This window comes from Canis lupus, chromosome 8 (genome assembly GCF_048164855.1).
Source record: "Canis lupus baileyi chromosome 8, mCanLup2.hap1, whole genome shotgun sequence".
Lineage (NCBI taxonomy): Eukaryota > Metazoa > Chordata > Mammalia > Carnivora > Canidae > Canis > Canis lupus.
The window spans coordinates 17198044-17222544 of NC_132845.1; positions in this window are offsets into that span (position 1 = coordinate 17198044).

The window sequence follows — 24501 nt, forward strand, 5'->3', positions numbered from 1 at the left end:
TAAATCCAATCATTCTAGACTGTCCCGCTGCCTACAGTTCCTCCAACTTCAATTTATGATCATCTGGAAAACTCCAACTAACTTGAACAGTTAAATTTTCCACCTTTAAATTCTATAGGCAGAATTGCAATTATTCTATACCAACATATATCTTTCACTTCATTTCAATTGATTTACTTATTTTCTCTTCTAGTTTATGGTGAGTACAATCTTAGCAGGAGCCATTTCTCATCTATGTGAATAGAATCTAGCACAAAATCAAGTATGTGGCATCGAAAAATTTCATTATCAATGTGTATTAGGAACTGGTCTAGGTGCTGAGGATTCAGGGGTGTGCAAAATAGACAAAAATCTCCGAGTTCTTGCAGCACACATTGCAAGTTACAATGGATGTATGATATATTATAACCTATGCAATAATACTCTATAATTCACATCACAGGGATTTAAGAGAATTGTCTCCAAATCACTTTGGAATCACCAAGCTGACCCTAGACTGATAATTAACTCTGCCTCCTAACAAGAAGTCTTGTATCTTGTAATCTGATCAAAAGCTCTTATTTTCTTAATATAACTTAATGGCATTAAATTTCAAAAATAAAAAAATGGAAAGATTTATAGGAAATTAAGGACATTAGATTTTAAATGCCTTTTCTGATAATGTCTGCTAACTTGCATCTTTTGAGCATAATTTATCTGATAAATAATACCTGGTAAGTAGTAAATATTTAATAGTTATTTGTGAATATAACTAAATAATGATAGCTAATTAATTTGGGTCAAGAATCTACTTGATTTTTGGAAGTTCCCTTCAAGGAATAAAGCTAGATTAAAAGTTGAATGAGCTGGAGTTCATATTAATTTCACCATATGCATTTTATGTGATGTTCAATGTTCTACTTCAATCTTTACAAATCACTGGTCCACAGGCCTGACGCTTCTGACAATTCTTAAATTTTGCCAAACGTAATAGTGATAAATAACTATGTGCCAGATCCTGTATAAAGGGTTTTCTTCCCCAGTTTTATTGAGATATAATTGACATAATGTACAAAGTGTTTTGCATAAATTGTCTTTACAACAACTCCATGAACTAGGTTCTATTATTCTTTCCACTTTACCTATAAGGAAACCGAGATTCAATGGTGCTTAATAATCTGCCTATTATCACATTGCTAATAAATAAGAGAGCAAGAATTTGAACTCAGAGATTTTGGCCTTGAAAAGCCCTGGCTTTAACCTCTGCTTCCCTGTATCTCATGCAAGGCACTGATGCTGAAGGACAGGACTTGAAGGTTAATGAAATCTCCAGACCCTGTCTGCAAACATATCTGTTATCTACCATCATTGAGGGCTAGGCACAAATAACACACAATAAAGCGGGGACATGTTGAAGAGCAGAGGTGCAAAACATGGCCTGGACATGGAAGCTACCAGTCTTTACCCTCAAAGAGTTTTGAATAAGAACCGGTCATTGGCTCAGGAAGAATCAGGAGGACATAGTACCACGGTAAAGTGGAAATTGTTTGTGGGAAAAGACATGAGAGCTACTTGCTGCCTCTGCTTCATATCAGGTTCAAGTTCGTGCTAGTGTGTTCAGTGTTACAGTGTCCTCAAGGTGTCTGGAAACAGCAGAGCAGGCTGGATGGAGGCGCCAGAAATGCATCCCTGCCAGTTGAGATGGGTAGATTTAATATAAACCAGTCTATCAGGCTAGCTCTAGTTACCAAGCATGATTCTGATAACTGAGGCTTAGGCAATCATGTTTTGATAGTATTGAATTTGTCTTTGGTGAGTTTAGAACAGAATGAGACAAATGGATATGACAGTGAAGGACTGGGAAAGATGACGGCAGGGAGATGGGTGAAGGGAGCACCAGGAACCACAGAAATCCCACCTATCTAGTCTATGTGTATTTCCACGTGTAGTAACTTTGTGAACTCCTAAAGGTGTGTCCACCTCATACGTGAGTTCTATGTGATGACCAAGAGCATGTGCCTTGGAGGTGGATCTATGCTCAAATCTAGGTTCCATTTCTTACTACTCTGCAAGTTTATCTCACCTGAACCTTGGCTTTCTCTTCTTTGAAATGGGAATAAAAATCTCTCTCAAAACTATTGTAAGGATCAGACAGGTAATGTATAATGGCCCTGTGGCAGGCCTAGGAGATATCAGGTGGTCAGTAAATTTCAATTCTCCTTCTCCTCACTCAGTAATTTCACTACAAAAGTGAATGTACCATCTATGAACAGTTAGATACACACACACACACACACACACACACACACACACACCCCTTACTGGCTTAAAGGAAAAAAAGAGGAAACAGCCACTATTCAAACGTGGAAAATAGAAGGATTATGCTCTGACCCTGTTTTCTTCCTATATGTCATGCTAAAATTTATGGAAATTTTTAAAAAAGAGATTTTTATCCAACAGTCACAGAGCTCAAAGAGCAGACTACCAAGGGTCCACTAGGGAAGCACCTGGTCTACCCACTTAAGCCGATTCTTATCTTTGGGAAATGTTGTTTGGAAGAACCTTCAGATTTTCTTTAGAGTCAACCATATGTAATCCTAAATGATTAAGACTCTTTGGGAAATAAGATCTGAGACTAATATCTGCTTGAGATGTAAGTTAACCAAGATCGAAACCACTGCTGGACATGCTACCCTTAATCCAGAGTGCATCCTCTCTCCCACTTGAGATTCATCATTGTCTGCCTCTCCTTTTCTGTAAGTGTGATGGCATTCCACAGAGTTCTATTTCTGGTCACTAGATTGTGTCTAGCAAAAATAGAGAAGTGGAATATCCTACTTACATTTGCTCTCTGACTACACGTGATGCATAATGACTATAATAATTATGTTTTCTGCTAACCTCTAGGTACCTCAAAACACTACTTCATTATCAGTGACTATGTCTGGACAAGAATTTAGAAAATCTAGCCAGCTCTCCAAGATAAGATTAAATAGAAACACATAGTTCTTTATATGCCTAGCACTATTCTCAATGTTTGCCATATATTAACTAATTCAACTCTCCCCCAAACCTTATAAGGTGGTTACTGTTATTATCCTCACTGTGCAAATAAGGAATTTCCAGGGACAGAGTGGTGAAATAATTTTCCCAAAGTGAAGTAGCTGGTAACTACCGAAGCTGCTCTGTGTTCTAATCTACCCTGACATATGGTACCATTCCTGATGGCACTTAGAACGTTTGCTTTCTGCAAAAGAGTAAAGCTTCCTCCGAGTGACAACATGTTCCTAGTACAATAAAATTCTTGTTCAGTTCCACTCTTTTCCCAACTCCTTGAAGATGGACAAACAACTTTCTTACAAATATGGAGAAGTATTATTGCAAAATTTACTGCCAGGTTGAGACCTTGCATGCCACACTAAATTTTTATGACAGTTATAAACACCTAAAAAATCTAAGTCTATCACGGGACTGCTTATAAATCCTAATAATAACTCAGGCCAAGCAGCATCATAAAAGAGTAGAGTGGCTCAAGTTGAGTAAGCAAGAACAAAGGTTTGGATGATTCCTTTAGTTTGATGGGTGGCTCTTCTTGCCTTTCTCTGCAAGATATTTGGAGAGGGTGGGGGGCTGAGCAAGGAGGTAGAAGAAACAGGAGGCTTCCCATAGGAGCCCCACCAGATCTCATTTTCTGAACTCCAGTTTTCTTTTAAGTAAAATGGTATTCAATACATTGTAACGCCCTTTGAAATTCCATCTTGCTAAATCCGCTCAGGATTTAGGAGGCCAATTTAATAAGTGATGGTAGAGTTCCCGCCATCTGAGTGCTGCCTCAGGACTTATTCCCCCGTTGTGTGTTTCTTTTTAAGTACTGGAAGGCCTGGGGAAATACTAAACAGAATTATAAAAATGAATTATACAAGCTATGACTTTAAAGTAATGAGACTAATTCTACAAGCCACACCTGAAAATCAATGCTATTGCCATAATCGTACTGGCGCATTTAGTCAAAAAGGCACAACACACAATCAGAGGGATTAGGGAGCAGAAAAGGATTAAAAGACTACCCATCAAACTCAGAATAGTGGTCACCTCTGGGATTATAGAAACTCTGGTTTATGCTATAATGTTCTAATTTTTTAAGCATAGGATGTTCATACATTTAAAAAAATCATCTAACACATTCTGGTCTAAAAAGTACCTAGAATAACTAAAAAAAAAAAAAATTGGTGTTCAATATTTTTTCCATGATTTTTCCAAGAATGAGATTCTCTGCTTTTAAGAAGTAACCATTCCAAAGCTTTACTTCTGAGGCAGTACTGTGTTCTCACATTACTTCCCTTTTAGGGTTGGCGTAATGATCGGCACTAATAAGAAACAGAATAAGGTTGCTGTGAGTGGGATATCACTGCTCTTTGATGTAGGAATCGAACTCTGTCACATTTCTAATTAGACTTCACTCATTAACCTATTCAGTCAATCTCTCCAATATACTTAAGAATTTCATCGTTCATGGAGTTTTTTAGTTGACTTATGACATGATCATCTCCTGTAGTAAGCCCAGTGATTGGGCTCCATATACATTTCTCAGATGTCCAAGAAGAAAATTCACTTTCTCTTCTCAGAGAAAAAGTGAAGAGAAATCATTGAGTCCTAAACTTGAATTTGTCATCATAAGCAAGTGCTAATGGATGATTGGTTGGGGGGGATCTGGTGGGGAACACTAGATCTTCAGGCAGAAATGATCTGTCCATTGGTCTGGGCCTTGGAAGAGCTGGATATATATTCTAGAATGCCTGTCGTTAATAAGTATATATTGTGGCAAAGGCAGGAAAAAGTGTATTTTAATTTTACTCATAGTAATAATATTGGTCAACATGAAATTAAGTGAGAACAATACTCCTCCTTGTCCCCCTTTGCCCCACCCCCAAATCTCAATCCTATAAAGCCTTTAAAAACAAAATCACATGAATTTATGTGTTTTTTCTAATAACATTTGATTGGTATTTATAATGCAGTACAGAAAGACTTTTTTTTCTCTTTGGAAAGACTTTTAAGAGGGGAAAATGGTAATTTACAACACACCAATGTGTTCAGCAGTAAGATTGCAGAGGATACCCACTGACACCATGGTAGTCTCTCTCACCAGATGGGTAGAAACAGAGAACAGCAAGGGAAAAATACAGCTTCTTGCTCTCCATAACAACTCCAATGGGGAAAAATAATTTTTTCAGAAAAATCATGTGGAAAAATAAATCTGTAGCCCTTCTTGTTTGATGCAGGTGGGCATTCTGTGTATCTATTCACATATACAATTATTGACAATAAGATACAAGTACAATAGATTGGAATCATTGATGAGAACTTATCAAGTCTTCCTGTAAAGGCTACTGACAGTACAAAGTGGAAGAAAATCCCTGTGGAAGGACCTGGGATAAGACATTCTTGACTCTGTCTTTATGGAATAGTGAAATTAACTGAGAATGCCTCCTATGACTGCACCCTGAGGCCTAGTGATATTCATACATTAACACTCCAACCCTGGGAATTAAGGTATAAATACTAGCTTTAATCCATTCCCCATCCTGCTCCTATTTGACCAGAAAGCCTTGCAATAGTCTGTGCTTGCAGAGATGGTACGTGCGCACTAGCAAATGAGACATCATGGGAAAATTAACTCCTTAAAAAATTCGAATGGGCATGTTTGTAAACATCAGGTTTTATTTATTTTTTTTAACATCCGGTGTTAAATAGAAAATTTTTAACCAAGGGATTTTAAGAAAATTAGGAAATAAAATGTTCATAATTAAGAAAGGTCAAAGGTATAAGCAAAAATTCCCAGACAATATTTAGATGTCTCTAATGGTGAAGCATTCCTGATCATATATCCACTCTTAGAATGATTTGTGTAAGTGATTGATCAGCTTCTAATCCCCTCCTGACTGATATGTGTACACAAATAGAAGGAGTAGACACTTTCGAATCAGGTCTAGAATCACATACAGCTTCCCTTACTAGTTATATGTCCCTGGTCGAGTCATCTAACCTCTCTGGGTCTTATTTTCTTTATCTGTAAAATGGAAGTAATAAAACTTACTTCACGTAATTGTGTGATATAAACATAATATATTATTAATCTTGAACAAAGTAGGTCTTCAATAGTTGGCAGATAACTTTTTAATTCTATTATCAGCAAAATGAATGCCATTTTAAAAAGAGCTTTACCTTCTCCTGGGAGTAAATCACATACAGCACTAACAAGAATAGAAAGGACACGGCATCTATTCAACTTCTAGTATATGCCAGGAATTTCATTTTGCACTTTATATACGTTATCTCATGAAATTGTCCCAGTAATCTTAAGAAGTAGGTATTCTTAGCTATGTCTAAAGATGAGATGACTGGAACTGAATTAGATTAGGCATCCTCCTTAAAGTCACAGAGCTATAAATGTCAAAGTATCACAGAGTGAGGATTTCTAGAATGCTGCTTATTCGTCATTGCCTTGCTAATTGAGTCCTTGTATCTTTCCAAATTCATTTTTAACCATGATATAGAGTCAGGTGTAATATCTATGATCATAAAATTCCAGTTCTCACTAAAGTTGTCTTGCTGGCAAGCTTTGCAAAGAGCTGCAAACACTGCTTAGCAGTTTTGTGACGATGTCCAGAAATTTTAGTAATGCAGAGCTTGGAATTTCAACCTCAGTGTTCCATAGATCTTCTCTATAAGGGTTTATTTTTCTTCATCATGGCAAAAGAGAAGACCTTGCATTTTCAAGGTTCAAAATAGACCCTTCCATTTCCTGCATTCCCTTCAAATCGCCTTGGGTGACAGTTGATCAAGTATTCTATACTACGTCAAAACTGTTTGTGGAAAAGCTCCAGGAAACTGTAAATTTCAAAACATGTAGGCTTGTTGTCTTCAGAGTACAATAGCTAATAAAGTCATAAGGGCATCAAGGTCTTGTTCTTACCTTGTCAGCCCCCAACTTACTAAATCTGCAACGATACACACACACACTCTCCCTGATGGACAGTCCCACGAAATCTCCTGGATTTGCCAGATCACTGGAACGTTTGTATTTTCAAAGTCTGATGAGATTTTATTTAAAAAGACTAATCTTAGAATTGTCAGAGTAACTGTAAAACAATGCACAGTGTGCAATTGGTTTGTCTCTCACTGGATGTTCGAGAACTACCTGAATGAGTCATCATAAAAAGTGTCTAGTATAGCACTTTGCATTAAAATACCTGAATACAGTTGCTAAATGAATGAATAAATTACTTCAAGAGTTAAACATATCACAATTGCTTTTCCCCTTTAAAATATATAAAAATAATTTTTTATTAAGGTGGACAGATAAATCATAGTCAACACAGGCTTTCAGAATGGACAAGTTTACTTTCACTTAACTAATTCTTAAAGAAGCTATTCTTAATATCTATGCTCCAAATGTGTGGAAGTGTATGAAAATCATAAAGCAAGAGCATGCATAATCCTACTCTTATGTATTTATAAACATCTTAATCTAGGTAACAATGACTGTTTCATGACCCAAATATTAAAAAGAGAAGGTATAGAGAGTGCAGTGAGCTCAATATTTATTCATTTATAAGCAAAACTAAGTCATTTAGAAAGCTACATTTCTATAAGAATGGAAAGAATGAAAGCCACCATGTTTTTTGCTTACCGAGGGTGACCTGTTTAACATATTGCCTCTGTAGAGAATTCCAGATCCTGATGAAGCTAGCCAGACATTTTGGCAAATAATTTAACCATTTCATTTATATTACTTTTTTTTTTTTTTTTTTTACAACTCTTCATTGCCTTCAAAATAAAGTCCAAATGCCATAGCATGGCATTGAAGGACTTTAGTAGACAGGCCTTGCTTTCTTCTAATACTAGCAAGGGCTCTTTGATTTCCTCCAAATGACACCAACTGTGACTTGCTTAATCAAAAGTCACATGTGTTAGAAGGCTGTGAGGGGCTGGCAGGTTGGAAAGGAAGGCTGTAGAACAAGATTCTGTGCAGGGACACCCCAGGCTGTTCCAGAAGGACTCTAAGTTAGAAGTTGTGTGACTGTTCCACATGGGAATGATCTGGAAACACAAGGATCTCAGTGATTCTTAATATTTTGCTGTTCTTTTTGCCTCCAGTCTAATAGAAAGGAGGGCATCTCACTAGCCCTGCCCAAGAGTAGCTGATGAGGAGAAGTCAAATGCAATCCAGTTGTTGCTCTAAGATAGGGGACTGAATGCTGGCAGCAAATATCAACAATTGTCCATCTCCCTGCTATAGCTTTTTTGCCCCTTTCTCTGCTTCTTCAGCCACACAGAAGAACTTGCAGGTCCATGAATTTCTACATGATCTCACTCTGTGCCATCTTTCCCATTACTAAAAGCCCTTCGTTCCTTTTCTGCCTTCATAACATAATTCTAATCCAGCCTCCACAGATCAGTTTCTTCTCTAAGAGCCTTGCCAACATCCTTGCCTTCGACTCTCACTCCCTACATGGGTTGGTGTCCTTCTTCAGTCTTCCCATAGTGTTTTCTGTCCAGTTTGGTTGTACCACTCAAACATGGGTAGCGCTGGAACTGCTGACTTCCCTTCTTCCCTTCTCAGGCCCATCTCTGATGTTTTCTGGAGCTGTCCACTCTTCTCTTTTCACCCTGTGTTCTTTTTTGCACCTTGTGGGCCTTTTGGGCTGGATCCTATTGGGCCCAGAAATGAGTGATTGTGCTCTTGGGAGGGGAAACCTGGGGAAGAGGTTGCACAAGGCCAGGAAGTAGTGTTTCCTCATTGGGCAAGGATTCTTGGTCTCCAATGTGTGGTCTAGGAGGGAGGGTGGCTCATACTCTGGGTGAGCACATCTCTTTGGCCGCATGGAGAGAAGAAGAGTTAGAAGAGGGATTTAGGGCCCTTTAAGGCTTAGTGTCTAGATCAGGGGCCCTGGCTACCTCAGTCTATGGGCAATATTGCCTCAACTAGGCTGTCGGCTTCTTCAGAGGAAGCTATTTTAGTTTTTAGCTCTAGCAACTCCTGTGGGTTATGCATAGGTAGTGTCCTACATAAGGAGTAAAAGAACATGAGTTCATGAATCTCAGTTTTCTCTGCAAAATGGAGATAATACGATCTGTCCTGTCCACTTCCCATGGCTGATGTGTGAGAAAGGAAGTGACACAAGAGTGTATTGACAGGAAATAGTTTTTAAAAATTGTTTCTGATAGCTTCTCACAGGTAAATGGACTTATTTTTGTTGCCCTCCCAAAACAAGAAAGAGTAAAATGTTTGACCGAATCAAATAGGACAGAGTTCAGATTATATACTTAGCTCTTAACACAGAACCTTAAGAATCAGGTTGTGATTGTGAACAATAATGTAAATAGAAACATTAGTATTTTTAATTTCCATAATTTATACTTTTCTATTTCTCATTAAAAAATAATGTTAGGAAATCTATAATTAGGGAACTCAAAGAGGAAGAACAGAAGCACAACTGATGTAGGACATTAATTATTCTTAAGACTCTTAGGTTCTTGCAAGATAATCATTTTCATGCACCAATTTCAGGCTGAACTCTACTTTGAGTGTGATTATAACATAATTTTCTTTTCTTGGAGTTGACTTATAGAGAAAAGAGTATCATCTAGGGTATGAATTAGCTCCAGTAAAGTGGAAAAAACAACTAGGATTGGGTGCACATAGGTCCTACTTAGGACTGAGCAATGGTCATTTACTCATTCACCCATTATTTGTAATGGTTATTGAGCACCCATACCATTATAGAAGTTAGAGAAGCTGGTGTGGATAAAGAAAAGAAATAACAAAATGACATGAGATCTGTCCACAAGGAACTTGAAGTCTGGTGAGAAAGATGAAAGTGTGTCATGCAGTATAAAAATACCATAATGGGAAATACAAGCATATATCCTAATGTAGAGATAGGCATTTACTCCACTCTTCTTAAACCCTGAGGATTTCACAACTTCCAGCATTATGAAGTTGGTGATAAAAGAGAAATCAGCCCATCTAAATCATTTCTATCATGTCCTATGTTTTCTTGAGTTTGAGTTTATTTTATACTTTTCATTCAATTTTGTCAACAGGTTGGTTGGGTAGCTAACACGTAACAAGATGGAGACAACCATGCCTTATTGAGCCAGTGTCAGCCAGGCTTCCACTGTCCTAGAGGGCTGGGACAGTATACTTAATTCCCTCCTCCACTTTCCATTTAGATCAGTGGCTCTCAGACTCATTTCACAAGTGTTACTTGATGAATCAGATGTCTGCATTTAGGTCTTATCTGTGTATCTAATCTTCCTCTTACATAGTCAAGACCTTTGGACACTAGATATTTGCTATGAGAAAAAGGTAGTTAATAGAAGCTGAGGTCACCCTCACTTTTACCACCCTCCTCACTGTCTGAGCTCACATTGGTACCCATGAGTTGCAAACATGGGTTGAGAGAAAAATGAGGATCTGGGGATCGAGTCCTACATTGGGATCCCTCTAGGGAGCCTGCTTCTTTATCTGCCTGTGTCTCTGCCTCTCTCTCTGTGTCTCTCACAAATAAATAAATAAAATCTTATAAAAAAATGAAAGAACCCTTTATAAAGTATCAGGGAGAGGGCACCTGGGTGGCTCAGTGGTTGAGTGTCAGCCCTTGGCTCAGGGCATGATCCTGGGGTTCTGGGATCGAGTCCCATATCAGGCTCCCTGGAGGGAGACTGCTTCTCCCTCTGCCTATGTCTCTGCCTCTCTCTGTGTGTCTCTCATGAATAAATAAATAAAATCTTAAAAAAAAAAAACAAAACCAACAAAATGAGAAATATTAGCATTATGGTGATCAACGATTTTCACAGTTGTATAATGCCATGTCGAGAAAACTGGGGCAAAAGGACCTAAAGAATTCCAAAGAAGAATCAAATAACAGTCTTTGAAAAAAAAATTATTGACTCTGATACCCCAGTGCTTGACACTTCACACCTGAAATGACCACAAACCATGCAGGGCCCTTTGTCATGTTGTATACACAGTATTTTCTGAGTTCCCAGTACAAGCCTCTATTTGTTTAATATCAGTCGTGAATTTCTTTCTCTCCAGCCAGGGGGACTGTCTGCGCCAGCTGTTTACGTGCCCTCAGGAGGAGGAAGGGGAGTGACTCGCTCGCTCTGCACACTGTCTCATGTCAGAATACTTTCCAAGTCACTGAGGGATGGGTGAGACCACAGAGTTTCTTAAAGGAAAGTTTGGTCTTTAGTATTTCCTTTTCTGTCTCCTTACGTTAAGAGTACTATCCACAGACTCAACCAGGTTCTCATTTCAAGGGGTAACTGCACTGCCCCTGTTTCATGATGACTGGGACCGTGTGGCCATCACTTGCTATCCAGTAATGACTCCAAAACCTTTCATAACCTCCCTGAGCTGTCTCAGAGATGACTTCATAGATGCAACGATCTTTGGCGTTTTTGTTCAGGCAGCTGAAAAGATTTCCCAGGAGAATAGGAGAGAGAGGGAGAAAACCTGCTGGTGGTAAAGAGAAACTAAAAGTGTAAAATAAAAATGATATGAAAATTACACAATGATATAGATAGGGTAATCCTTAACATTGACCTACTGCATGGCCACCAGAGTTCTTTGGCCACAGTGTTCTTATGACTCGAGCGCCACAGCTTTGCACCACCACGAAGAGATGGGTCAATTGTGAAGACTGTACTTTGGTTGCTGAGGTGACAGAGACAAACTGTGTGATTTAGAGCTCTTTAGTTTGAGTTGTAGTTTTTAAAGTCATTTTGAAAAGAATATCTACTATGGACAAAATAATAGAGGTGTAGGAAATAGATACAGAAAACTATACACCAATTAAAGAGTATTAAGGACTTGCTCTGAGCCCAGATGGTACAGAAAGCCCTGTACAGGGAAGTGCAAACATCACTATAACCCAAACCTTATGCTCAAGGAGTTCTACGAGCAAGTGCTAACTTATACTAGACCTTCACTTCACAAGACACTTAACAAACATTAGCTCATGTGATTCTCTCTGCAGTGTTACCAACTGGAGAGGACACATAGGGAAATAGACTTTACTAGGTTAAGCATGTTTCTGAAGTCCATAGGAGTAAAATGTTGTGGAGCCACATTTGTAGTCAGATTCTAGTTCCTAGGTTCTTTGTGCTATAGGTGACTTCTTTTGGCTTATAGTAGTTTACACAGGAAAGAGAGAAAAAATCAAAAACTGTTGAGCAAACCATAACCTAGTAGATAATATCCTGGGAATATAGTCTCCTAGTTTGCTTCCTTTCTTCTGTTTTTTGTTTTGTTTTGTTTTTTGTTAAATCCATCCATAGATACATTTGTGGCAACCCTTTGAATCGTCAATTACTTACTTGCCCCAAAGGTTGGCCAATTAGAAATGAATACCACTTATATCCATTATATCATGATTATAGCTTTATTAGGAACGGAAGATTTCTTAAAATGTGTCCATGTGCTAAATTTTGCTCTAAGAATTGAAATTATTGGGTCTTAACTGAATTTCTTAAATTTCCTTTTTTTTTTTTTTACAATAAAATGCATAGGACCGTAATTGCAAATTTTCAAAAACATGTTCCTGTTGGAAGCAATGGAAATCTAAGGGAAACACACACATATACGCACTCCCTTACTAACATCCCACAACATTCTTCTACCAACTATGCACTAAAGATGGCAGCTTTCCACCAAATGCACCAAATGGCAGAGGATAAATCATAGTTCTCTGTCTGTTTTCCATTTGGTATGCCTGTACTCACAACCTTGATAGCAATAAGTAAACCTTCTGTTTCTTTTTCAAAAATTTTATAGGATGCTCTCATGTCCTTTTCTTTCCCGATTCCTCCCACACCACAATTCAGCTCACTCAGAAAATGCTATAAAGTTTCAGAGAAGAGGTTTGCTCAAAGCAACTACAAATAAAGTGCCTGTACATAAATAACTTAGCCTGACTTTTTGTTTAATGTCCAAGATGATTGGAACAGATTGTATCATGAACTACTTTCCCTTTGGCTAATTAAATAGCAGTCCCCACTTACCATAAAGCATATTCTTATTAAAACAAGTATCTATAGTCACTCTGCTGGAAAAATTACTCCCAAGTAAGTGCCATAAAGCCCATTACATTCCTGCTTTAGGAATGGAGCAGGTCCAAACAGACAATCAAAGGATTTCACTGGGATTATTTTAGATTAGAAAAACTAAGGGAGACATGCGGCACTGACAAGATCATAAAGGCATAAAGGATAAATTAGCGGTTCCATACCAAACAAAGTGCTCTCACCGTATCACAGCATATCCAAAAGTAAAAACAAATTCCTACTGTATTAACCTTCGCCAAAATGGAAATCTGTTTATGCAGAAATAAAAATGTCATGAACAACTGTTATCTCCTGTGCAAATCAAAATGACTGTTTTGAATAATAATAAAAAAGAAACCTTTCAAACCAATGACTATGGAAATGCGCCATAGGAAAGAAGATGTCTTCATTTCAATAAATTGCTTTTTACATTTAATAGAAAAGGTTATGTTATGATTTGTCATATTAATGAACCATTATTGCATAACCATATTTTTATTGCAATATATTACCTGCTAAATGATGTCTTTTTTTTTTTTCCGGGAGAAAAAATTTCATAGAACACATTCTATGGGAGTTTTTCTTGCTGCCAGTTGTTAAATCTTTCAAAAGCTGTCAGCAGCCTCAGAAATCAAGTTCAAAATACCATAGCCAACATGAGTATAGGCATAGGCTAGTCTATTTTTAAATTGTAATACAAAACTGCCAGAGAAATACCTAAACACAAAAGATTATTTAAAACAAGATCATCTTATCTAGCTTGTCAATGTAAAGGACAAAGTCAGTGAAGTGAAATTTAACCCACAACTTCTATAAATATCACTAGACATTTGAGAGCTAAGTGATTTTTTTTCAGATTCATTTTTCCTTAAACTCATTATGCACCAGAGCCTTCATGTATGTACTCATCTGTCAGAGACCTCTGTCCATGCTGGGCACAGGGAGTAGGGGATGCTAACCACCCAAGGAGGTCAACTGACCTCATTCCTCACCTTGTTCAGGCAAGCAAGCCCTTCTCCTCAAGGGTGAATGAATGGCAAAGACATTGGCATCTTCCCTGGAAACTTCTGCAGGAAGGGAGCCATACTTGTTTCTACAAATGCCATTCTGGATATATCCCATGTCTGCAGGCACTGACTCATCACACCGCTTCTGAATGGCAAGACACCGTCCTCAGCATGGCAATCAGAGCAGCACCCAGGGGGATCCCCTTGGAATATTCCAAGCTTATGACAGCGAGCTAATTATCTGATGGAAACAGAGGTGGGACATTTGGGTGTGTCTTCCTGCTTAAGCTGCTGCTGTCGTATTTTTGGAGGGAAGGCCTGAAGAAACGAAAGGATGTGCCATCACTCTTAAGGCTCTGCCTGCCTTTGATGTCAGTTCGTGACTGTGCCCACCTTTGGCTGCTGCTGCTGGATGTTAAAGCCGTCATTCATTTCACATCTTAGTTTTTTAAAGAGTATAAAATGTGACAGCAGTGTATTAGGTGCTGGAGACAAAAGTGAACAAGACAGGTGAAGTTCTTACTCTCAAGCAACTTTAAGTCTAGAAAAGGAGACAAACATTAAATAAGCAGTCAAAGAGACTGGATATTTAAAATCTGCAAAAAAGTAATTGGGGGAAACTCCTATCACATTTTGCTTTATAAGAAATGATACAGATAATACACAAATGCATGCATGTTCTGAAATATCTAAATAGTATAATACGATGAAAATTCCCTTTTTCCTCCCACAACGGATACTCTTCCATAGGTTATTTCTGCATTTATATTTAAAAATAACATCTGGACAAGTACCTGCCTACATATTTATATGTATACACATATGGATTTACTTTTTTTTCATGTACATGAGATTATGCTATAAATAGTATCAACTGCAATTTATATCCTAGAACATGTTCCATGACACATATACACACATCCTTTATTGCAGTGATTAAATTCCCATCTACGGACATAACATTTTATATAACTGTTCCTCTCTTGGGGACTATTATTTTCCTGTGATTACTGTAACAAGTTAGCACAAACTATGTAACTTAACTCATTCTTCCATAGTTCTAGAGACCAGAAGTCTGAAATCAGTATCACTGAGCTGAAATCAAATTGTTGACAGGGCTACACTCCCATCAGAGGCACTAGAGGAGAATCCATTCCTTGCCTCTTCCTGCTTCCAGTGGCTGCCAGCATTCCTTGACTTGTGGCCACAACATTCCAACCTCCAGTCCAGCATCCTCAAATGTTTCTCTGCCTCATCCGCTCTGTGTAGGTCAAATCTCCCTCTGCCTCCTTTTTCTAAGGATACTTGTGATTGAATAGGGCCCACCGGGATAATTGGAGAGAATCTCCCCATCTCAAGATCTTAATTTAAATGACACCTTAATTTATAAGTTATGACTTACAGTTAGCACTAAGTCATAGCCCTCTTTTTGTCACAGAAAGTAAACAGTCACAAGTTCCAGGCATTAGAATTTAATCACTTGTGGATCCAACCTATTGCAGTGGATATTTGCCACAGATCCAGGGAAGTTGGAGGTGATGATATGAAGAAAGGTTTGGCGTCTCCCTGCATTTTAATCTGGGGGATGCGGGACCGAGACTCAGACTTGGACTTAAACTGGACTAAGACATGGAGGCTTTGTCTCCTCCAGTTTTTATTAAGAGAGCTTACAGGTTGGCTATAGGAATGATTAACTTTGGGAAGCAGAAAAAAACATGTTTACTTCAAAAGGTAAAAGAATAGGCTATTGACTCAAGGAGGGGGGAGCGGAGGAGCTGTATCTGGGGAACAATGAGGTCAAGGATCAGGGTGCGGACCCAGGCCCTCCCGTATCCCCAGTGAGCCGAGGACTATGAGAGTCAGTTCTCAGATAGGCTCCGCAGCTGGTTCCCCACAGGTATTTAGGTTGGTTCTGTGTTTTTATATAAACCATGCAGCAATTATGATCATTGAAATTTACATTTGAGCACATGTATAAATATTCTATATAAGATTTCTAAAAGTGAAATTTCAGAATCAAAGAGAACGTGTTACAAAATATTGTTAAATAATGGCAAAGTAATCTCTAAAACAATTGTACTATATCACTGTATATTATCCAAAATGGTACACGGAGTGCTCATCTTCCCACGTTTTTGTCAGTATCACACATTTTATCTTTGTTCTTATCAATTTGAAAAGTGAAAATTGGCAATTTGTCACTGTTGATTTGAATTTTCTTCATTATTAATAGATTTTAAAACTCCTACTTGTGTAATTTCTCTGTAGTTTTTTTGTTTGCTTTTCTTTTTGATTTGTAGGGATTATTTATAAATATTGATATTTAATATTTTATTCTTACATATGCTACAAATATTTTGTAACAATCAATATATCCTTTGTCTTTAATAGACTTGTTGAAAGAAATGATAATTAATGTAAAATCTATCAATGTTTTTCTTTGTATACTTTCAGTTTTGCATCTTGTTTAGAAAAACCTTGCTCATCCTAAGATAATGAAAATATTCTCTTATATTTTCTTTAATTTTTTTTAGTTGTAAGGAATTTACATTTTGTGTGTAGTATGAGGTAGCGGTCTGGCTTTATTAAGTTTCTTTCCGATGGAAAGCCAATTATACCACTGATATTTTTAAAATAATTTATCTACTTTTCCACTAACATAAAACTTTATCTTTATTATATACTATATGCTTAAATATACCCAGATCTGTTTTGAGTTGTGTATCACTGATCTATTTTTACTATTTCTAAGAGTTCTATGAGGGCAGAAATTTTGTTCATTTCTCCATTCTGCTCCCTGGTGGCATACAGAGGATGGAGATGTGTGTGTGTGTGTGTGTGTGTGTGTGTGTGTGTGTGCGCGTGTGTATAAGCATATATGTATAAACACAGTTAAATATATTATATATATTTAAATACTTAACAGTTAAATACTAAAGGCATTATCATTGAATAAAGAACAAGAGAAGGATGAAAACTTATCACCACTGGAAATCTAGCCTCTGTAAAAAACAAACAAACAAACCAAAACAAGGTAAAGGAACAATATAATTATTGGGACAGGGATATTATGTGCCTATAATCCATCTATGTACATAGAGATATTCAATTAAGGTGCATGTAAAACATAGGGCTTCTAGTTAAGTTTGAATTTCAAATAAACAATGAATAATTTTTTTTAGTGTAACTGTGTTCCAAATATTGAATGGGACATACTTACCCTAAAAAATTATTCACTGTATCTGAAATACAATTTTAGCTGGTGTCCTATATTTTTATCTGCTAAATGTAGCAAATCTCTGGTCTATATATTGGTTAAATGAATGAACACTGTATCATAATTTTGTAATTATATTTATTGTTGTATTTTGTGAATATATTTATTATGAGGCAGGGGAAGTTTTTTCTCATTGTTCTTCTTTCTAAAAGCTTTTTGGATAATTTTAAGAATTCCCCTTCTTGCATAAATTGAAGAATCATTTCTATCCAAGTATTTTTATTGGGATTGAGCTGGATTTATCAATGGTCTTTGCTTTACTTTTTGTATCTTTATAATTCTTAATACTTAGCTATGTTGACAAAGAGGAAGAATAAAATCAATCAATCAATCTGGCCAATATCATGCCTAATTGTCAAATCTAAAGGCAATAACATTGAGTAAAGACCAAGACAAGAATGAAAACTATCACCACTGAAAATTCTAGCTTCTGTGAAAAGCAAAGAAAAGGAATGAGAGATATAAATATTGAGATGGTTAAATTATTTACCTATGATACAATTTCTTACCTATAATTTCCTACTAAAAAACCCAAAAGAAAAAAAAGGAACATCCAAAAGAATCAATGAAACACACTCAAATTAATATGAACTACTTTAGTAACTTTAATATGTTGCAAAATAAGCATACAAAAGAATAACTTTTACATATTTCAATAAAAACTAGTTGGAAATTATTATGAAAGAAATATCTAATTCTTAATAAAAAGCAAAAATATAAAATACTTAGAAATAGTTTGTCAAAATATAAAGTTTATATATAAAAATACCCCAACGTATAAAATTATACTGAAAGAAACAAGAAGTGTTGAGTATATAAAGTGATTTGTCATATTTATTAAATTTATTATAATCTTTACTATACAGCATAAATTTTGATATGTCTTTTGTAAGTTTGAAAAATCTCTCTACCATATCCTCTATCCCTCCTTATAATTAAGTCCCACGACTACATCTTCCCAAGGCTGTAGAACATTATTATACCTCCTATAAATCTAGTTTATTAACCTAAAATATGTATGACTTGAAATGATAAGATTGATTGCTATCTTTACATGTCAAAGACCAGTTACATGTGTACCCAGAGTTAATAAAATGGCATTGAGAAAATTGAAAAAAAAAAAAAGATCAAAATCATTTAGAGAAAAAAAGATACCACTAGAAACTAAAAAATAAAGAAAAATGAAAGGAACTTATATTAGCAGATAAGAAAGAATAAAACAGAGGTGTAAAAATCAGAAAATGGTTTAATATAAGAAGAATGGCCAGAAAATAGGGCAGAGTAGAAAATATACAGAACTACTAAGAAAACCACAACACTATCCATTAACTTCCTTGCCACTTTTTATCCCAAAACTGAGATAGAAGTCTTTCTCCAAGGAATCTTTCTTACAAGAGCCTGTTTAAAATGGCGGACTTAGTGGAGACTCTACCTTCCTTCCATGTCATGGTTCTCCTCAGTGCAGGAGATGTATATACACATCTAGTGCTAGTAAAACTCAGAGAGGGAGCAGAAATAGAACAGAAAAAAATGAGAAATGTCTGGAAATTAGAAAGCAGATGGTGTTGGACTGACCAGGAAAATACAAGAGGGAAATCCACAGCTTGAAATACTAGAAGTAAGAGTGGGTCTCTCCATCTAAAGAAGTGTCAAGTTTAGGGTCATATATTTTAAGAACAGTGAGTGGGAGGGGTAAATGTCAGGGGAATTAGTTGAAGAAAGATTCAGAGTAATTGAGCAAATTGTGCCTCACTACTTCCTCTGTGAAGCAACTTAAGAAGGATTTTATTGTAATTTTTCTCTAATTCTTCCCTTGATTCTTAACAATTATCTTTTCATGAATTCATAGTTTAGAAAGCCATATGTGCCCTTCAGTTCATCTTGACAAAACCAAAATATACAAATGGAGTCCTGGAAACAGGTTGTAAATTGGCCATTGACGATGGTGACTGAGGTGACTCCTAAGGTTTAATGAAGAAATCAAAGAGTAATAATGTAAAATACTTTTAAAATGTAAGTAACTATAACCCGTGCTTCAGTTATTTCAACACTGCTAAATTTTGTAAATGCAGATGCATCGTGATCCAGCATTATCCAGTAGGGTGAGTAAACTCTGACTGTAGTCAGTGACTCATTGTTATGGTCTGTTCTACTTGTTTAGGATTCTACTGGAAGACACATGTCCCCTGACCATTACTTGATGACAATAACCTTTCACATAATCCAGATTCGCTTCTCATTGGAATGTAGAATATTCATTCCTTTATTTCCTCATTCCTCTATTTCCCAAATAGACATTTTTATGATGAAGACAATCCTACACAGCCAATAGAGGCTTTTTTTTTTTTTTTGTCAGCTAGATCTGCAGTTTTGGATTAACAGATGAGCAAGCATTCTGATATACCAATATATCTGTTGTGAGTGTGAATGACAACGACTGGTGCTCATTCCTACTTTGCTCGGCCCGGCCAAATTGAAATTTATAAGTGAACTGATCACATTTGTGTCCGAGACCTTACGTGGACGTTAACCCCATCAAATAATCATCTGATTTTTCAGGACTCACTTACTGAGAGACTACCCTGTGACACAGAGATTCCAAAACCTTAACTGGTCCGTGGGCCCTTCTAATAACTTATTTTCTGCATCTCTTCCTCTCACCGTCGTGTCGTACCCAATTCCTGTTCTTCACAATAAACCTGCCCCTCGCTGTCATTTGGCCAGCAGAGTTTTTGAAAATTGCACCTAATGTTTAAATATTGTCCCACTCTCGCATGACAAGCTCTTGTTTTAATTATTATCAACATCCATCTGTCTGAATGTTGGGACTCTTCTTTTTACCATTTGACTCAAAAATGTGGTTTATATCTGCTTGGGTTTATAATCTTTCTCTACATTTGCTTGTAGGACACACTCTGTAGCATGTCATTTTAGCAGATGATTTAACTGACATTTGTAAAAATTAAACATTATAGTAATGCTTCACTCTACACACACACAAGAAGTTGGAGGAAAGAGTGAAGAAGGCTCTTTGGCATGGGAGCCCACAGCCTTACATAGTGTGTCCCTGGTCTATCGTAGCCTTTAATAAAAGAGTTTTTATGCACCCTCCTGCTTATCTGTGTGTTCACAGGTGTGTGAAAGACTATCCTCTGCAGAATAAAACACCCTGTGGCACCATGACAATAAAAAGTGGTGACTCTCATCTATCTTTGCCTGAGGATAAGAAGGCTTGAGAACACATAGAAATAGAACATGGAAGAGAAAGAAAAGGCCACAAGCAAAGTTTAAATTGTTTCCAATTTGGGTCAGCAGAAGGGGTATGGCCCACATAGAGCTGGGAGGCACTGACCCTGCAATCCGCCAAGTGCAGCTATAGACGTGGCAAGATGGTCCGGTACAAGGCCCCGGTTGGCACAAATGTAGCTGTGACCTAAATTAAGGAAACAGAAAGCCACATTAAAAAAGCAAGATAAGAACCTAATCGCATCTTTCTGGGAAGAGAGTGGAAGATATTGCTAATAGACTAGATTGGGGAGAAAGGACAAAAGTACAAAGAAATATCCTGAAGAGTAGACAAATTCCCTTTAAATACAAAATTGAGGATTCTAGTTCTAAAGGAGAAATTTGGCCAAGTGGGCTGAGAGTATTTTGCTGCTAGGTTAGCTCTATATCCTCTCTGGTATATAAAACATTCCACTAAACAGGATGGGGTATTTCTTTCTGCGAGCATAAGAAAAATTCCCTTAAAAAGCTTTCTTTTGGGGGCGCCTGGGTGTCTCAGTGATTGAGCATCTACCTTTGGCTCAGGTCATTGTCCCAGGGTCCTGGGATCCAGTCCAGTATTGGGGTCCCCTTAGGGATCTTGCTTCTCCCTCTGCCTATGTCTCTGCCTCTCTGTGTCTCTCATGAATAAATAAATAAAATCTTTCTTTAAAAAAAAAAAAAGCTTTCTTTTAGTGGTCCAAACTGTTTCAAATCTTTCTCTACATTAGAACATTAAGGACACCTGGCTGGCCCAGCAGTTGAGCGTCTGCCCTTTGGCCCAGGGTGTGATCCCGGGATCTGGGATCCAGTCCCACATTGGGCTCCTTGCAGGGAGCCTCCTTCTCCCCCTGCCTATGTCTCTGCCTCTGGGTGTGTGTGTCTCTCAAGAATAAATAGATAAAATCTTCAAATAATTAATCAATCAATCAATCAATCAATCAATCAATTAGAACATTAAATGAGTTAAGTGAATTCTGAACCAAAACCCAAGGTTCTTCTCTTATAATTAGCAAACGAATGCCACTTCCAGAATGAGACAAGGCAAAGATCAAGAGGTAGGACAAAAAACTCTTCTTCCCAGCCTTTCCAGCTAAGGGTGAGCTCCGAAGCACGGCTGCCTGCGTGGCATCTTGCGTGGCTAGAGGAAGAGCGTCACCGTAACCAGTGCTGAGAAGGCCCGAATGATACTATTTCATCGTGGAGGACGGTGGCCACCTGAGCAAACAAACCAAAAACTGGGTCCGATTTAAACCAACACAGCCTCCCTCTGGACACCTGGCCTCCGGTCCGCCAGCTACCTGTTAGCCAGGACGCCACGACGTCCGTGTCTCCTCTCAACGACACCATCAGTTCAGAGATGGGGACAACAGGCAAAATAAACTCTCCCCTACTGAAGGGCATTGACTTCCTTGTATCTAGGATGCTTATGCTTTTGAGTCCAGCCATCTGAGTATGAAAGAGAGGTGCTTCATCCAAACAGTGGGGTGTGATAATTTTCACTGCCCTACAGTGAGATTTACATCATACTGACGAGCATTCAAAAGAAAAAGGTCTCTACATGTGCAGAGTGGACACATTTTACTGGGTTTCTGCCTCTCCACAATTTTACCTTCCCAAGCTTGAATTTATAGGCTTAGGTTTCATAGTGTAATTACTGGGTTTAATATCAGAGAGGAGAGCAGCTTTGGTTTTCAGAGTATGTTTGGTGTTTATTCAAGGGAAACAATCTCCAATACAGTTTCATTTTCTTTTTATTTTCACGGGGTGGGGGTGTGGGGGTGGTGAGGGGTGGGGGATGAATACTGATGTTTATGGAGTTTAAGGGTCTGGCAGTACTGGGAACTGCAGAACTTTGTTTATCCAGAGTCCAGTTTCAATCCAGAGGGTGCCAATGCAAACTTCTCCAGACTACCACGCCAAAAATGTCAGCCCTGTCTTGGAGGAGCAGCCTTCCCAAGCAGGGAGAGGTACTGAGAGCCAGCTCAGTTTGAAACTGAACTATGGAGAAAGCTCAAGCACTAAACCATGCTGTCTCGGGCACAGCAGTTTAAAAATATGCTTTTTATCAGATTTTCCTCATATTTTGCCTCGTATTTTTTATCACAGCAGGAGCCTGCCATCACCAGCTAAGCTGATTGACTATGTCCTCTACCAGCATCCGCCTTTGACATTCATGTCTTCGGGAAAGCTCCATCCCGTTCCGTCTGCTCTTGCTGGGGTCTCTTTATGCACCCACTATTACTACAGTAGCAGCATCTGTCCCCCAACTGGGAAGGAAGCCTTAGCTCATCAGGATCACCTGCATATCTACTAACTGTGGGTGCCATCAGAAATGCAAAGTTGTCAGCACTTTCTTTCCATTCTGGAGGCATTACATCTTCCACAGCCCTTGGGGTGTTTCATTGGAACAGCTGGAAATTCCTGATTTTCAATACAATTTGCGTCTTCCTCTTCATATTGCTTAGTATCAGGGCCAACTTTGCAAGGCGGTTTTTAATGAATCCATAGCCAGTGTGTTAAATATGTTAGTTGAGTTTTTCCATAAAGCTCAGCTAATATAACGTGATTGTTTTCTTAGGCACCCTGTGGGGAGTATGGAACGTAGAGGGTAGAAGAAGGGGGGGTGGGCGATTGATATAGTTGGTAGGTTGCCAAATTTGCCCACCTTTCGGGACCCCACACCCAACAGTCAGCCAATGGACTTCATGTTAGCCAAACTTTCTAAAATAAGGAGCTCATCTATAGACGAGAGCCAAGACCTCCAACTTCAAGGATAAGCCTTTGGAGAAGGCTGCCATGCTGGGAAAAATGAACTCTTAATAACTAGCATAGACAAATTTCAAAGTTGAACTCTATGCTCGCCGGTTGCCTTCCTGGGATTCTTATCACTGCAAAACTATCTAAAAACATCACCATGAAACTGCCTGTGATGTCAATCAAATGCCATAAAAGCTGATAGGGCTGTATTTGTTTTTCTGTAACTTGGGCTGCCTGCGTGTCCAGTACCTGGGAGGCAGCAGATTCTCAAGTGTTGGTGATTGTTTCTGGTTATTCCTGCGTGAGTACACTCCTCAGTCCTGGGAGAGCTGGCAAGTATCTCTCCATAGCCAGACCAGTTCATTTTAGTTTCAACCTTTAAAACTGGGAAGTGAGAAGACAGTATTGGAAATTTTTTAAACAATCAAGTGTAATAAACTAGTTAAAATCCCAGACTGGAGCCAGACTATTTGGGTTTCAGTTCCCATCACTTACTGGCCGTATGATGCCAGGCCAGGGTCCTGTCCTTTCCATGGATTAGTTTTCTTTCTCACCTGTAAAACTGGATATAATAATCGGATTTGGTCATTTTATTAGAATGAATATTAATTAAATTGACATCCATAAAATGTTGGTGTGTAACACATAATAAGTGCATTTAGGAGTATTTGTTCAATAAAAGACTGTACTATCAAGATGTATTCATTGATGAGAAGATATTTTCTTGTCAGATTCAGTACCATAAAAGGAAGACTGCATATACTGCTCAGAAGAACAAAATCCATCAACTATATAGCGTTCCAATAACATGGTACATATTCACATTAAAATAAACTTTAGGAAAATAAGCATTTATACCCTTGTCAGTGATTCAGTTAAGGAAACTGAATGAGTGACAGAGGGTTTGTGTGTGTGTGTGTGTGTGTGTGTGTGTGTGACAGAGGTTTTGAATTCCAACTCTCACATTTACAAATTATGTGACTAAAATTTCTGCATTCTGATTTCCTCCTCTGTAAAATGGGTTTCTATAGCATTTCTTACAATAGGTTATGGTGGGGACTAAAGAAGTGTCTAGCACAGTGGCTGACATACAGTCAT